The sequence below is a fragment of the Rhodamnia argentea genome, chromosome 4, assembly GCF_020921035.1.
Source record: "Rhodamnia argentea isolate NSW1041297 chromosome 4, ASM2092103v1, whole genome shotgun sequence".
NCBI classification, from domain to species: domain Eukaryota; kingdom Viridiplantae; phylum Streptophyta; class Magnoliopsida; order Myrtales; family Myrtaceae; genus Rhodamnia; species Rhodamnia argentea.
In genome coordinates this window covers 27,507,662-27,522,728 of record NC_063153.1, presented here as the reverse complement: position 1 = coordinate 27,522,728, position 15,067 = coordinate 27,507,662, and positions in this window count along the sequence as shown.

Below are 15,067 nucleotides of genomic sequence, written 5' to 3'. Positions count from 1 at the left end.
AGGCCATCTCAATTTCCTTGAAATATAAGAGATGAGTGAACATCCCGGTAAATAAAATTACTAGGTCTAAAACAGGAATATCCGTCCTATACCCGATGCAATGATGTAAAATGCTATTAGACAAAGCTATTCTATGATCCACTGTAAAGCAAATGTCATGTATTTCACACATCAAGTATGCACATGCAATGATTCCTTCATGTTACTCGTGGATCGTATTGCTCATAAGGGCTGTGAGCTCGTTGTCTCATTCTCGTAATCTCATAATCTCATAATCGTTACCCGAGAACGCTTTCTCATAAGCCCTAACGTCGCTCGGGAAAGACGACGTCTCATTCGCATTGTCACCTTCACGGGAAATGATGTCTCGTAATCTCATAATAAGGCCAACTCTGGCCCCCCACCGATGGTCTCATAATTCCTATATAAATGCCAATTCTGGCTTCCGTCATTATTTGAGTAACAATGAGTGAGCAATGATTTCATCTTTTCATATGCACATACATTCTTTCGCATGCACATGCCTGTTTATCATCTTTTTTTGTTATAAAAATGCAAGTCTAGAAACCAAACGAAGAAGGATCGCTTGAGCCTTCTCTGGCCCGACGGAATCAGCTTGGTAGGACCCGGGATGATACGATTGGCGGCGGTTGGCCTTGGCGACTCCCGTTCGATCCCCGTTCAAATGTCTGTTTCCTTTTCAATGCTTGATGAATGTGATTTGTGATGCAACACACATATCCGCACACAATCAATGCAACACTACATCAAACATTAAAGAGACATTGGTACTTTAGAATGAGTAATCCCATTTACCCGGTACCCGAATTACGTTGTTCTATGTCAAGCAATAAGGAAACAAGACGAAAAGTGGCATGACGGTGATGGCGACACGAGGCGGTGGTGGAAGTCGGCGTAGGGGAGAGGGAAAGTCAGTAGGGGCATGAGGGAAGAGAAAGAGATGGGGAAAGGGATTGGCCTTCGTGTTGTCCAGTTAAGAGACCACATCCTATTTATAGGCATAAAAGTCAAGGTCTAGTCAACATATTACTATTATTAGTCAAGATGTCGTTTTCATTATTTATTATCATAGGAAGCTTAACTTAATATGATTGGTCCACCTTGAAGCCCATTTTTCTTAGGTTTCTTGATTAGCTACTTATCGACACTCTATTAGTCCACTTGTATGATGGATATGCATTCTTATCTAATGCATTAAATTTGATTATGACTTGATGCTTGTTCCTTACCATTGATTACTTGAAAGCCACATCAACCTTATCCTATCATTAATTACTTGAAAGCGACATCAATCTTATCCTATCATTAATTATGTGATAACGACATTGATCTTATCCTTTCATTAATTACTTGAAAGCGACATTGATCCTATCCTATCATTTAATGCTTAAAAATAACATTTCTATTTGTCATTTACCTCTTGACTTCGTATTTACTTATTGAGAATGACATTTGTTCTATCTTGACTTGGCATTGACTTACTAAAAATGACATTTTTATATTTACCGGTTTTGGAGCAAGAGAGCGGGAGTATCACAGTAGCGAGACCAGGCAACGGTGGCGGCGGTCTGAGCGCGACTACCCAGCACTACGCGGGTCGGTAAGTGCGTCTCGGTTCGACCGTGAGCTGGCTAAGCGCAGGCTAGCCGAGCGGCATCCGTGCTGGTTGTGAGTCGTGCGCACACCGCTTTTGGTACATCGCCATTCGTTGTTCGTCCTTTGCCGATTAATCCGTCATCTTGCTCATTCTGTATTTCCTATCATCTATTTTTATTATTTTCCTTTATTTAATTTAAGAAGACTTTTAAGTCAATGGAACCTTCTATAAAGAATTTCTAAGTCAACTTATTAATGAACCTTCTCTCTAAACTTTGAAAATGACATTATCCTTATTTGTTAGCAAATTGACTTGCAGTTGACTTATATATTCTTAATCAACTTATATATTACTTCAAGAAATATTACCGTGTCATGTTTTCTAACCTAAAATTTCCCCAAAAACTTCTTAAATAAGTCACGTAATAGCTTCTTTGAAAAGTTTATAGATGTCTTAAAGAACGAGTCAAGAGAAATCCTTTTGTTTACTACTTCTTTTTAATATAGAAACTTTCGGGATGTCACAACTTTTCCCCCCTTAAAAATTCCATCCCCGAAATTTGAACATACCTGGGTTCATAAATAGGTATGAGTAGATGCACCTCATTACTTCTTTCACTCTTTCAAGTAGCCTTTTCACGCCATGTTGTTGCCATAAACCTTAACTGGGGAAATAGTTTTTAACATGGACATGTGAAATACGTTGTGAACAATTTCGGTGGTAGAACCACATCAAATGCTAGATCTTCTACCCTATAAATCTCATATTTAACTTACCTCTTTGGCGTAGGGGAAGTCGGTAAGGGCATGAGGGAAGAAAAAGAGAGGGGGAAAGGGATTGGCCTTCGTGTTGTCCAATTAAGAGACCACATCTTATTTATAGGCATAAAAGTCAAGGTCTAGTCAACATATTACTATTATTAGTCAAGATGTCGTTTTCATTAGTTATTATCATAGGACACTTAACTTAATATGATTGGTCCACTTTGAAACCTATCTTTCTTAGGTTTCTTGATTAGCTACTTATCGACACTCAATTGGTCCACTTGTATGGTGGATATGCATTCTTATCTAATGCATTAAATCCGATTATGACTTGATGCTTATTCCTTATCATTAATTACTTGAAAGCTACATCGATCTTATCCTATCATTAATTACTTAAAAGCGATATCAATCTTATCCTATCATTAATTACGCGATAGCGACATTGATCTTATCATTTCATTAATTACTTGAAAGCGACATTGATCCTATCCTATCATTTGATGCCTAAAAATAATATTTCTATTTGTCATTTACCTCTTGACTTCGTATTTACTTATTGAGAATGACATTTATTCTATCTTGACTTGGCATTGACTTACTAGAAATGACATTTTTATATTTACCGGTGTTGGAGCAAGAGAACGTGAGTATCACAGTGGCGGGACCGGACGACGGTGGCGGCGGTCCGAGTGCGGCTACCCAGCACCACACGGGTCATTAAGTGCGTCTCGGTCTGACCTTGAGATGGCCAAGCGCAGGCTGGCTGAGCGTCGTCCGTGTCGGTCGCGAGTGGGGCGCACATCGCTTTCGGTACATCACCATTCATTGTCCGTCCTTTGTTGATTGATCCGTCATCTTGCTCATTCTGTATTTCCTATCATCTGTTTTTATTATTTTCCTTTATTTAATTTAAGAAGACTTTTAAGTCAATGGAACCTTCTATAAAGAATTTCTAAGTCAACTCATTAATGAACCTTCTCTCTAAGCTTTGAAAATGACATTATCCTTATCCGTTAGCAAATTGACTTGCTGTTGACTTATTTATTCTTAATTGACTTATATATTACTTCAAGAAATATTACCGTGTCATATTTTCTAACATGAAATTTCCCCGAAAACTTCTTAAATAACTCACGTAATAGCTTCTTTGAAAAGTTTCTAGATGTCTTAAAGAACAAGTCGAGAAATCCTTTTGTTTACTACTTCTTTTTAATATGGAAATTTTCGGGATGTCACAACTCTTCCCCCCTTAAAAATTTAGTCCCCGAAATTTGAACATACCTAGGTCCATAAATAGGTATGGGTAGATGCACCTCATTACTTCTTTAACTCTTTCAAGTAGTCTTTTCACGCCCTGCTTTTGCCATAAACCTTAACGAGGGAAATAGATTTTAACATGGACACGTGAAATACATTGTGAACAATTTCGGTGGTAGAACCACATGAAATGCTAGATCTTCTACCCTATAAATCCCATATTTAACTTACCTCTTTGGCGAAAGCACGATACACCTGTATCGGGGAAATCTTGAGAAGCACACAATTGCCTACGTTGAACTCTAACGGTTTTCTTCATTTGTTGATAAAGTCTTTTTGTCAACTTCAAGCTGTCTTAAACTAGTCTTTTACAGCGTCATTCTCTATCAGGCTAACTCGGGCCCTATTATTATCCAATTTCATTCTAACATATTGGAATTCTGCAAGCTCTACCAACTTCGTTAATCACCATGCTTCTACTGCCCACTCTGATACTACTCAAACTTGTTGTCCTTTCTCCATCATATTTGTTAAAGGAGTTGCTGTGTTCGACAAATCTTTGGTAATTTGTAGCCATATCAAAGAATACCATAGGATCTAGTTTCACAGCAAAATATTATTATTATTATTACTCCATTACAAAGATAAGATAACTGCTACTTCTGAGGTTGACCTTTGCGACTGCCAGCTTTGACCACTTTATTCCTACATATTACCCAGCTAAATCATCAGTGGTAACTGCAAGGCATTTCCGTCTTCTTTTTAAGTGCTATCTGAATTAGCAAGGTTGGGATTGTTTGCTTCTCCTTAGATAATTGCATAGACTCCCCGTTGGTCCAGTGGCCGTTGGTCGTTCCTTTGCCGTTCATTTCCATCCTGAACTGGTTGCTCCCTCGATGCACCTCGTTGGGCCCACGGTGGGCAATTTCGCACTATGTGACCCTATTGTCCGCATTTGAAGCATGCCCCAGTTTGAACTCTACATGGCACATTGCCATGTTGTTTACCACAAACTCGACACGTACCATTTTTTATTGTAGGCCGCTTGAGTCCTCCATTATTGTTGTCCTTATCAGTAGATTGTTTCCTCTTCTTGTCATGTTGAAAGCTTATGTAGGAAGTACATCCTTCCTAGGGTACAACCGTTGAAAATCTTTCTGCAAAATCCCTTTCCACCCACTGTGCGCATTCATATACCGCATTATAGTCCTTAAGATTTAGCGGCACCGGTTGGCTTCTGATGTCAGGCCTTAACCCTTCAAGCAACCTTTTCACCCTATCAATAGGGTCCTCAATCAGCTTGGGGGAAAATTTTGATAATTCAGCAGACTTTGCTTCATATTGATCTACTGTTAGACCATTCTGTTTCAGCTCCAGGAAATCTTTCATCTTCCTGTCGTGTGTACAATCGGAAAAATATTTTCCAAAGAAAGCTTTGACGAACGCATTCCATGTTAGAACAGTATCTGCAGGGAAAACTATTCGCTTCGTAGCTCTTCACCAAGAATTGGCGTTTCCCTGGGATTGGTATTCCACTAGAGCAACTTTGTCGACATAAGAACATTTCAAGAGTGCCAAAATTAAAAAATGACTTGGAAATTGATTTCCACCTTTAGGAATACAACATTGATAAGAATGAATTGTCCTTTTTGGAGCACTTCCTTGATTTCTATGCTCTGTTTGATTGAGATCATTTTTTTACCGGTTTATTTTCCTACACCGAAATTGGTACATGGACAAAAATATTTTTTATTGACTATTTATTTCAAACAATACAAATTATCCTTTTCACGAAAATATTTTTCACAATATTTGCTTTCTTGAAATAATTGTTGGATTCCTATCCATAAGGTGTCCTCATCCTGGAATCCACCAAGTCCGTCCAAACAGAATCTATTCTATCCAGCAAATTGAAATTAATGGTTCGATCAAGGATGCCTCGGCCTTGCCAAGCAAAAGAGTCTGTCTAGCTCCCACTTCGCTTCACTTACCGACACGATGTGAATTGCTTCGATTCTTCGAGAAGATAGAGATACCTGATCTGAGTCCATGACCGCGTAGCATGTCCGGATCTCATCCGACCACAAATCCGAGTTCGAATTGTGACTGCCAAGTCTGGTTTCAGTCGATTCATCCAACCCCCCAATAATTCAGGGCACGAGCCAGTCTCAATCCGGGGAGATGGCTTCTTTTTAGGATCAATGGATTCTTCTTTTCTGAATGAGACCTTCAAACACATCCATGAATCTCGGTTTCCTTTATTTTTTACTCTTTTTTCTATTTTAATTTAACTTTGGAAAACTTTGCGATGCGGAGAAATTTTCACTTATTTGATCGGCGTTGAAAAGCCTAACCTTTAGAAAATGACGCGCGAAATTCGACGAGTGAGAGCCGCTGCGCACATGAAATAAATCGGGGCAGAAATTGATTCTTGAACCATGTACATTCAGATATTTTGAGTCTCAAAGACTTTCTCAATGTACGTTCAGATATTTTGGTGTTTGGCTAGCCTTTCACAAAAAACAAAGGTTCATTTTCCTAAACAGACCCAATACTGAAAAGCTCATTTTCGTCCTAACCCAATGAATTGCTGGAAAGCATGCCTTCTTCTGATAGTGCACAATGTTCATTGACCACTTTTGTTAGATTTTATTGATAGTTCTGGTCGATCAGAAAAACTCGAGATATTATATACTTCTGCGTAGTTGGGTCTTTGCAATTTGCGACCTAGATTATGAAAACATGTCATTAGGCTGCAAATAAGTGAAGATAAATTTGTCTTCTTCGGCACCCCAAATTGCAATTCAAATTTGTACAAAAATAGAATGCACTACTTTTTTTTTGTCTGGGTGTAGAACCAACTATATATTCAAATGCATGCATGCGATGAAAGTAAAGAGGAAAGATACCAATCAATGGCGACTGAACATATCTCAACTTATTGACAAAAAAAAACATATCTCAACCCAACACCATCACAAACCCGAATTTTTTGTAATCGTAGTATCCAACATTACAAAAAACCTCTCTCTCTCTTCACCATCACTAACATCCTCGTCAGCCACCTTCTTCCTCATCAGGCGTCCTTTCCGATGTCTGTAGTTGTTGGAAGTGGAAGGAGAGACGTGGCGAGTAAAATGTGAAACCGCAACCCGTCGGTTTCAGCAGCTTTACCAACACCACGAAGAGGGCCACAGGGGCCAGCAACCCCAGGGCAATTATGAGCAGTTTGATGGGAAGCGAACAATTCTCTAGCTGAGCTATGAGGGAGGCCATTCATACGCCTACACACGGAGCTTGGCATAAGCACCATAGGATTCATCTCATCGATGATCTAATGTATAACTTTTTTCATAATAAAAAAAAATGGGTCAAAATATCTATTGATATTTTTACAAAGAGTATTTTATCGATAGATAAAGTTATCACTCAACAAAGAAAAATTTAAATTATTAAAGGATGAGATCAATTCGGAATTAATTATGTCTTTTCATCAAAACCTTGAGACCGCTGATAAGCCTTCAATGATAGCGTTGAAAGGATTAAAAAGCTATGAGACTACTGATATAAGGATGTGCATCTTAATATAATTATGTCCATGCCAATATTATCTCAGCAAATCACACTGCAGAATATGTTATGCTTTAAGGTATGAGGATGCCAGGGTACAAAATTGGTAATAATTTCACCATCCGCCAGGAACTTCTTTGGGATCCTAAAGACTACCATTTACATATAAATGGGGAAGGGTTTTCATACACTAATAATCTTTCACCCTTGCTAGAAATAGAACTGTGTGGAAAATGATCTGCCGAAGCAGCTATATTGAAAACCACGCGGAACCCCAAAAAACCAAAACTGATCTGAGCATCGATTGAAGCATTTTCCATCTAAATCGTAAAATTTCCTTGAAAATCCACAAAATATGGGAAGAAAAAGGGGTGCTTCTTCTTTATTTGGGTTTTAATGGAGGTGACGATGACTTTGCTGAACAAGGCAATGACGCTGCTAATATGCCTGGCTGGGGGAATATTGGACAACTGCAGGAACTATATTATTCATTATGGCAAGTATTCTTATGACAAAATACAATGTGACTAGCCATGATTTGCATTATCGTTCTCGTAATTTGCACGTAATTTGCACATAATTTGCACATAATTTGCACGTCGTTAAGTATGAATGCTTCTATTATAAACTGCAAACAATGCCAATTTTATCGTAATTGTTAGAGTATCCAACATTACGTAAACCACCCCCTCCCCTCCTCTCTCTTCACCATCGTTGACGTCCTCATCAGCCACATTCTTCCTCATCAGGCACCCTCTCCGATGTCTGTGGTTATTTGAAGTGGAAGGAGAGACGTGGCAGGTAAAATGTGAAACCGCAGCCCATCGGTTTCAGCAGCTTTACCAACGCCACGAAGAGGGCCACAAGGGCCAGCAACGCCAGGGCAATTAGGAGCAGTTTGACGGCAAGCGAGCAATCCTCGAGCTGAGCTATGAGGGAGGCTATTGATACGCCTCCACACTGAGCTTGGCATAAATACTGAAGGATAAAGCAATTCAGCAATTCTCGTAGTGCAATTAGCACGTTAAATTCTTTTCTAATGTCTAATTAAGTCAAAACGGTCACAAACTAAAGCATTGAAGTCCAGTATAAAGCATATAAGCATAACTTAGGAAGTAGTAGAAAAAGAAAGTTATGAACGGAAGGAAATAAGATGAATTAATTTAGACCGTGTTGACTATTTAGAAGTTGCACGTACGTACGATTCTTTCTAAAAATTTTCTGAAAAGGATGTCCTGAATCAATGGCGAATAAAAATTGATCGCCAGACCCGATTTGCAGACCGACCAAACTTCTTGAGTAAAGTGCTCACGAGGGTCGTGACATATGACTTAAAATGTGTAAGCGCGCGAACGATTCCTTCGTTTGCATGGAAGGAAAAGGCCCACCGAAAACAATTGTCCAAACCGTCCAATCAGGTTCATGATGCAAAGTTTCACGGCCCTATATCGCAAAATCCAAAGGACATGTAACCAACATAAAATATAATTAGGTGTGATCGAAAACAATTGTCCAGACCGTCCAATCAAGTTCATGATGCAAAGTTTCATGGCCCTAGATCGCAAAATCCAAAGGACATGTAACCAACATAAAATATAATTAGGTGACAATCACATTGCCTAAGTGGGCATCTATCCATTGTTCAGATCTACTCTTTTAGCACTGTATTACAAGCTGCAAAAGCTTGAGGGGCACTAAGCTCGAGATCATGGAGGGCGAGGAGGAGGACAGAGCAAGAACCGAGAAGCAGACTTTACAGCTCAGGACTCAGAAACATTGGTTTATTGCCCATTTTGATGAGATCATATCTAACTTTGAATATTCTGAGCCGTGATCGATTAGCATATCAAATGGCGTCCCTCCTTGCTCAGTTCGAGATGGCCTCGCTTCCTATTAAACTCCTCATCATAGCCCTGGCATTGCTGGCCCTCATAGTCATGTTAGTGGCTCTGGTCAAGCTACTGAAACTGTCAAGGGCTGCGGTTTCACCTTCTACTCGCCACGCGTCTCCTTCCACTTCCAAGAACTGGCGACAACAGTGAGAACCGGCGACAACAGTGAGAACGCTTGAGGAAGAAGGTGGCTGAGCTGGATTCGATGCCAAAAAGGCTGCAACGAGGACGACGGCCAAGGAGGAGGAGCTGGAGCCGAAAAGTCCCCTTTACAGATTGAACAAAAGATCAACATGAGTTGTGCACGAGTTTTGCACAAATTGTGCACGAGATTTTCTTTAAAATAGTTTTAGAGTTAATGGCCGGATTAATGCTTTAAAACGATTTTAGAGTAAATGGCCGGATTAATACTTTAAAATGTTTTTTGAGTTAATGGCCGAATTAACACTTTAAAACGGTTATAGAGTTGATGGCCGAATTAATTTAAATGAGCTGGAGCAGAAACTGAAAATAAAAGATTCTTTTCACAAAACAATTGCAAGCACAATTGAAGTAATGACATCTCTTGAATTATATCTATCATTCAACGTGTCATTTGGGGTGTGTCTCATCGATACCTAATTTTTTATCATTTGAACTCTAGAAAAATAAAAAAAAATCATAAAATTCAAAAATCAAATTTGTTATCCTCGGCGACCACTAGAGATCCAATTTTGAGCAAAAAATATTTTTTGTACTTTTTTGAAATTTTTTTCTATTTAAAAATAGCCGAAAATTGATAAAAAGACCAAATGAGGTCAAAAAAATCTGAAAAAAATAGTCCTTTACCTTCTTTTAAATCCAATTTCATTTTGACCACTTTAGTTCTGCAAAATTCAGTTAGGATCTTAGTTTTCCCCAATTTAAGGAATCCATACTTAATTAAGCCAAAAATACAAATTGAACCCCTTCTAATCATTTTCTCACCTTGAGTTAGTTACGACATTTGATTGAATGTCCTTCAATTGCATTTTGTTCAAACCAATTTCACGGTTTGTGCATAATTGAAATTTGATCTAATTTTCAAGGCATTTTGGACTTAATTTGGGAATCTTATCTGAAATTGACCAAATTTCGATTAAAACTACCCAACCATAATTGACCGTGATGAACACATTGGTGAGGTTAGATTCATGAGAAATAGTCATTACGGATCGAATTTACCAATTTGAGCATAAAATTGTCACAAATTTTGGGTTTTCACACTTAATTGAACCGATTGGTCGAGAGTTCTTCATAACTAAGTCCCAAACGTGCCCTCGAATCCAATTTTAGCTTCAATTTCATAAAAATTGGTCGAGTTTTCATCGAATTCGAATCAAATCAACCGGGTCCAATCTGACCGGATCGGGCCGATCCAATGAATTCACAGAAGCGGTTTCTAGTGCGTATATGAACCCCAAAACGAAGCTCGGCTTAATTGGAATCCTTCCAATTCCAGTCAAGTTGGTCATCCAAAGGAACTCTCCAAGAAACTTTCGGCGGGGCCAGCTGGACCCAAATCGCGTGGGCCAACCGGCGTAACAAACTCGGTGCCAAATCGATCTGATCTCGATCAAAGCGATCGAGTCTAGGGAGTAGGTGACGTCGATTGAGGATAGGATACCGGAGATTAAGCCTTCATTTCATTCAATTCGGTCCGTGGACCTACAATAATTTCGCTTTTGATGATGTTCGTCGCATGTCTATTCGTTGTTTGAGAAAATGCCCGAATGAGATCCAATTGCAAAACTTGGGTCTCCGGGTCTGTGCGTATGCTGTTTGTAGGTGCTTTGGTGCCTTAAGAACATGTATTAATGCTTGACCTCGCTATTTTGTGCATATTGGCCGAAAAATGTTGCGGCACGAGCTTTCCCAAGACTTGCGGGACTCGGATCTGACTTTGGCCGAACGGCCGCAAACCGGCAATAGCCCTAGGTTAGAGGTCACCCTCGTGAGTTGCTTAATCTTGATTGATGCTCTTTGCGGGCTCAGATCTAGAAAACAAAAAAAGATGAGAAAAACTTGTTGGTTAGTCTAGGTTAGTTTAGGGGTGAGCAAACCGGACCGGACCGAACTAGGCGGGTTTGTCCCGGTCCTTGAGGGGGTAGTCCGGTCCCCGGCCCCAATAAATGGGACCGGTAACCGGGCAATCCGGTCCTCAATTCCAAGTGAATGGGACCGGCCCGGACAGCCTATACCGAACCACCCATAATATTTATAATTATTTATATATAGATATATACAATTAAAAAATGAAACTTTCATTTATTTTCAATCTTCATTTCTTGAGCCATTTCCATTGTTAGGTTGTACATTCTTGAAACTTGGACAACCCCTCAATGTTATGAATGCTGTATATCCCATTTATTATGGTCTTTTCCAGTGCATTGTGTGGGGATTGTACGCCAGCATGTTCTTTCCAAAAAGAAATGATTCAATCGGTTCATTTAATATAGTAGTAGTAATTTCTTACTGTTCATACCTTTCGGTTGTTCATTTCAATGAGTAATCATGTATTTTGTTTCTATACACTGTTTAAATGTGGAATCCATTTAGTGAACAACATCACTATTAGTATGTCTTCGCTAGCTAAGTTTTTTCGATTCTGTACTTTATATATCTCTATTGTGTCAACGATTAGACCAATATCATTATTAAATCTACCATTATGTGAAGATACGCCTTCATTATGAAGGTGAGCAAATTGGACCAACATGTTTTTTTTTTCAATTGGAGACATAGATGATAAATTAACATACAATCGAAGCATATTGTATTTAAAAGGTTAGATTTTAGAAGTCCAAATGGACTAGGACCGGGATCGAACCGGACCGTCGGTCCCGGTCCGATTTGGTCCTTGGTCCCGAAAATTTGGGGACCAAGACTATCGGTCCGGTCCCTGGTTCCATTCCAGGACCGGATGATGCACACCCCTAGACTAGTTTAGGCAGAGTGTTAGTTTGGTTAGGGGGGCTGGTGAGGGGTATCTTGGTAATATTCAGGTAGGGTGTTAGTTTGGTTAGTCTAGGTTAATTTAGGTGAAAAAAGGGCATGTTTAGGCTTGCTAGAGGATTCCCGGCGAGCTCGCCGGTGCTTGTTAGCCGGCCGGCGAACCACCGGTTACCTTCTCCAGTGAGGGTGAGGTTAATTGGTTATTAGGGTTAGGTTAATCTCGGTTCGTTTATAACAAATAAATAAAAGATTATAATGCATAACAGAAAAATAAATAAAAAAATAAAAAGAGAAAAGAGAAAAGCAGAATAAAATATTATAATGAATTTGACTCGGGAGGGTCGTGCGTTGACTGTCCCTGAATAAAGGGAAATAGAAAAATGGAAAAAGAAATAAGAAAATTGGTAAAAATCCAAAAAATATTATATTAGCTTGTTAGACCAACTTGGGCCTTTAAGATCCGGGTTGGGCCCTAATCGGGTGGGCCGGGTCTACTGAGTTGGTCAGCAGCATTTTTCCAGAATTTAAGAAAGTAAAAAGAAAATAGAAAAATAATGATTGAAAAAATAGAAAAAATCATAAAAATTTCTAAAAAAAAGGAAAGGATTAGATTTGCCTAGTTTAACCTCATTTGATAGATTTAGACTTAGATTTCCTAGTTTTTGCAGATTTTTCCTAAAAAAGGAAAATCCGAAGATTTTGGAATAAAAATCAAATCAGATTATTCTCTAAGCTTGTAGGGCTTCGGGTTTGTAATGCAATTTATCTCTGCATGCCTACTTGATGTTCAGATAATTTAGATAATTTCATTGCTTGTTTCAAAAGACGAGCACGAGCACCGTCATCAAAGTCGCTCCTTTAGACAAGTTGTACCCTGAAAATTCGTCACTATTTTATCTATCCATCTTTAATAAATCCCAATATGACTCTCTTCTTTTTCTTTCTATATCTCTGGTTCAACTTCCCTTTCTCTCAACAAACACATTGGATGTGCTTATCTATGAAAAGGTCATAGAGAGTGATAAAACTACACACCTTCGTTTTCTTGCAACATCAACCCTGAAATTTAGACAAAAGAGCTGGGATCTGAATTGACCGAGAAAACTCACGTCCGTACAATAGATTTCATCCGTCTCCGTAATTGTTTTCTTGGACACTATTTAAGAAGCCAGAACTATGCACTTGCTCATGTTCTGTTTAATCAATCCAAAATGGCTTCCCTGCTTGTTTAGTTTAAACACTTACCCAAATCCTACAAGAGTTTTCTCATGTTCTTGTGCTCTTGGCGACAGTAGCCACCGTGGTGTTAGTAATGTATTGAATTATTTGAATGTTTTGCATTAAGTGCTTTTTTCTTTTGTCTTGGGCAGGCTTAGGTGAGAACAGTGAGGAGTGTTAGAGATATTTGATAGATTCTAATTGATCGTATTTGATATGGTAATGTTTTATTGCTTTAGGCAGTTGTCTAAAATAGCCTATAAATAAGCTCATGCATCATCAGTACTAATCATGGGAGAGAGTTTTTTAATGAGGGCCAGTTATCTTACCATTGCACCACATTAAGCCAGCTATTCAACCCACCAGATTTCCCTAAGATGAATAAGAATAAAGAATGAATATATTTACCAAGTTAGTCATAAACCTTTTAATTGTGCTAATTTAATCCTAAAATTCCTTACGATTTATTAATTAATCCTGAATATTTTGACAACTTATAAATTCAATCATTCCGATCTATTTTGGTTGAAAATCACTAACGGGACTGTCTAATTAGCTAGCCATCCAACATGGCACAACCAAAGCTGATATGGGTAATTCTTTCATATTTTATATATCATTTTTTATATTATTCTTTTCTTTTTATCTTCTTTCCTTTCTTTTTATATATCAATTTTGAGATTAGCCGAGGCGCAAGAGCATAGGTGCAGGACATTTTTGGTAATTTTCCCCATAAGTCGTCTGGGGAAGTTCATACGTCTCGCCATTCTCACCGTAAAGGAGTTCAAAAACACTGATAGCGAAGGCATTAGAGAATTCAATCGATGCCAAGTCGTTGCACGAAATGATCGCTTCTCGTGCGTACGTAATGTTATCTTTAACTACTTCCAAATACTATTGTCGCTTTTTTTTTTTTTGCCCTTCCCGCTTGAAGAGCTCATTTTCCTATCTGATTTTGTGATTCGCTCATGTAATGAGGGAAGTTCAATTCAATTTTCTCTCTCCTTTGATACTATTATTGCCTATCTACGTAATGAAATTCAAGTAGAGCACGTCCGCGATCCATCCATGAAATTCAAGTCTATCCTAGCTTTTGAGCATCCGAAAATCTCGCGAAAAGTCGTCTAAATGTGCACACCATTGCGGATTTTATTTCATATAATTTACACAAGGATCATATTTTCCTCCATTATACTCTACTATAGAAATCAAAAGTTGGATCTTTTGATTCTCAAATCATGTATTCTTTGCACTTTAAAATCGCATGTGCAGCTATTGAACTCTATTGCAACTCCAATTGGCTGTACTTAGTTTCTGATCAGGGTCATAGGATTGATGATATGATATGACGACAGCTTAACCAAATCCTGGCCTAAGATGGCCCCTAAATAAGGATTGTTTGCCAGTGGGGTTGGAGACCTGAACTACCAAAGGGTACACAAGCTTGAAGGCTGTTGCACATTTTGAAGATGAAGAGGTATCATGTCAAGGTCGAGGATATTCACGGTAGCTCGCAATGTAAATCGAACAGAACCCATCAAACCGCAAGAACGAGCTTCCGGTTCCGGCAAATTAGGTTACGATCTAAATTGGAACTCGGCGGGTTCCGCCTACTTTGTAGTCATGTCGTGCTACTATGTCCACTGTCGAGGCTGACAAGGAATCCAGAAAGTAAGGTAAAACAGCAAGCATCATCAAGCATTAACTCCAAAGTGAAGAATGAAGATGCATTTACCGGCAAAAGCTTATATTTCATGCTCATATTCAATGTT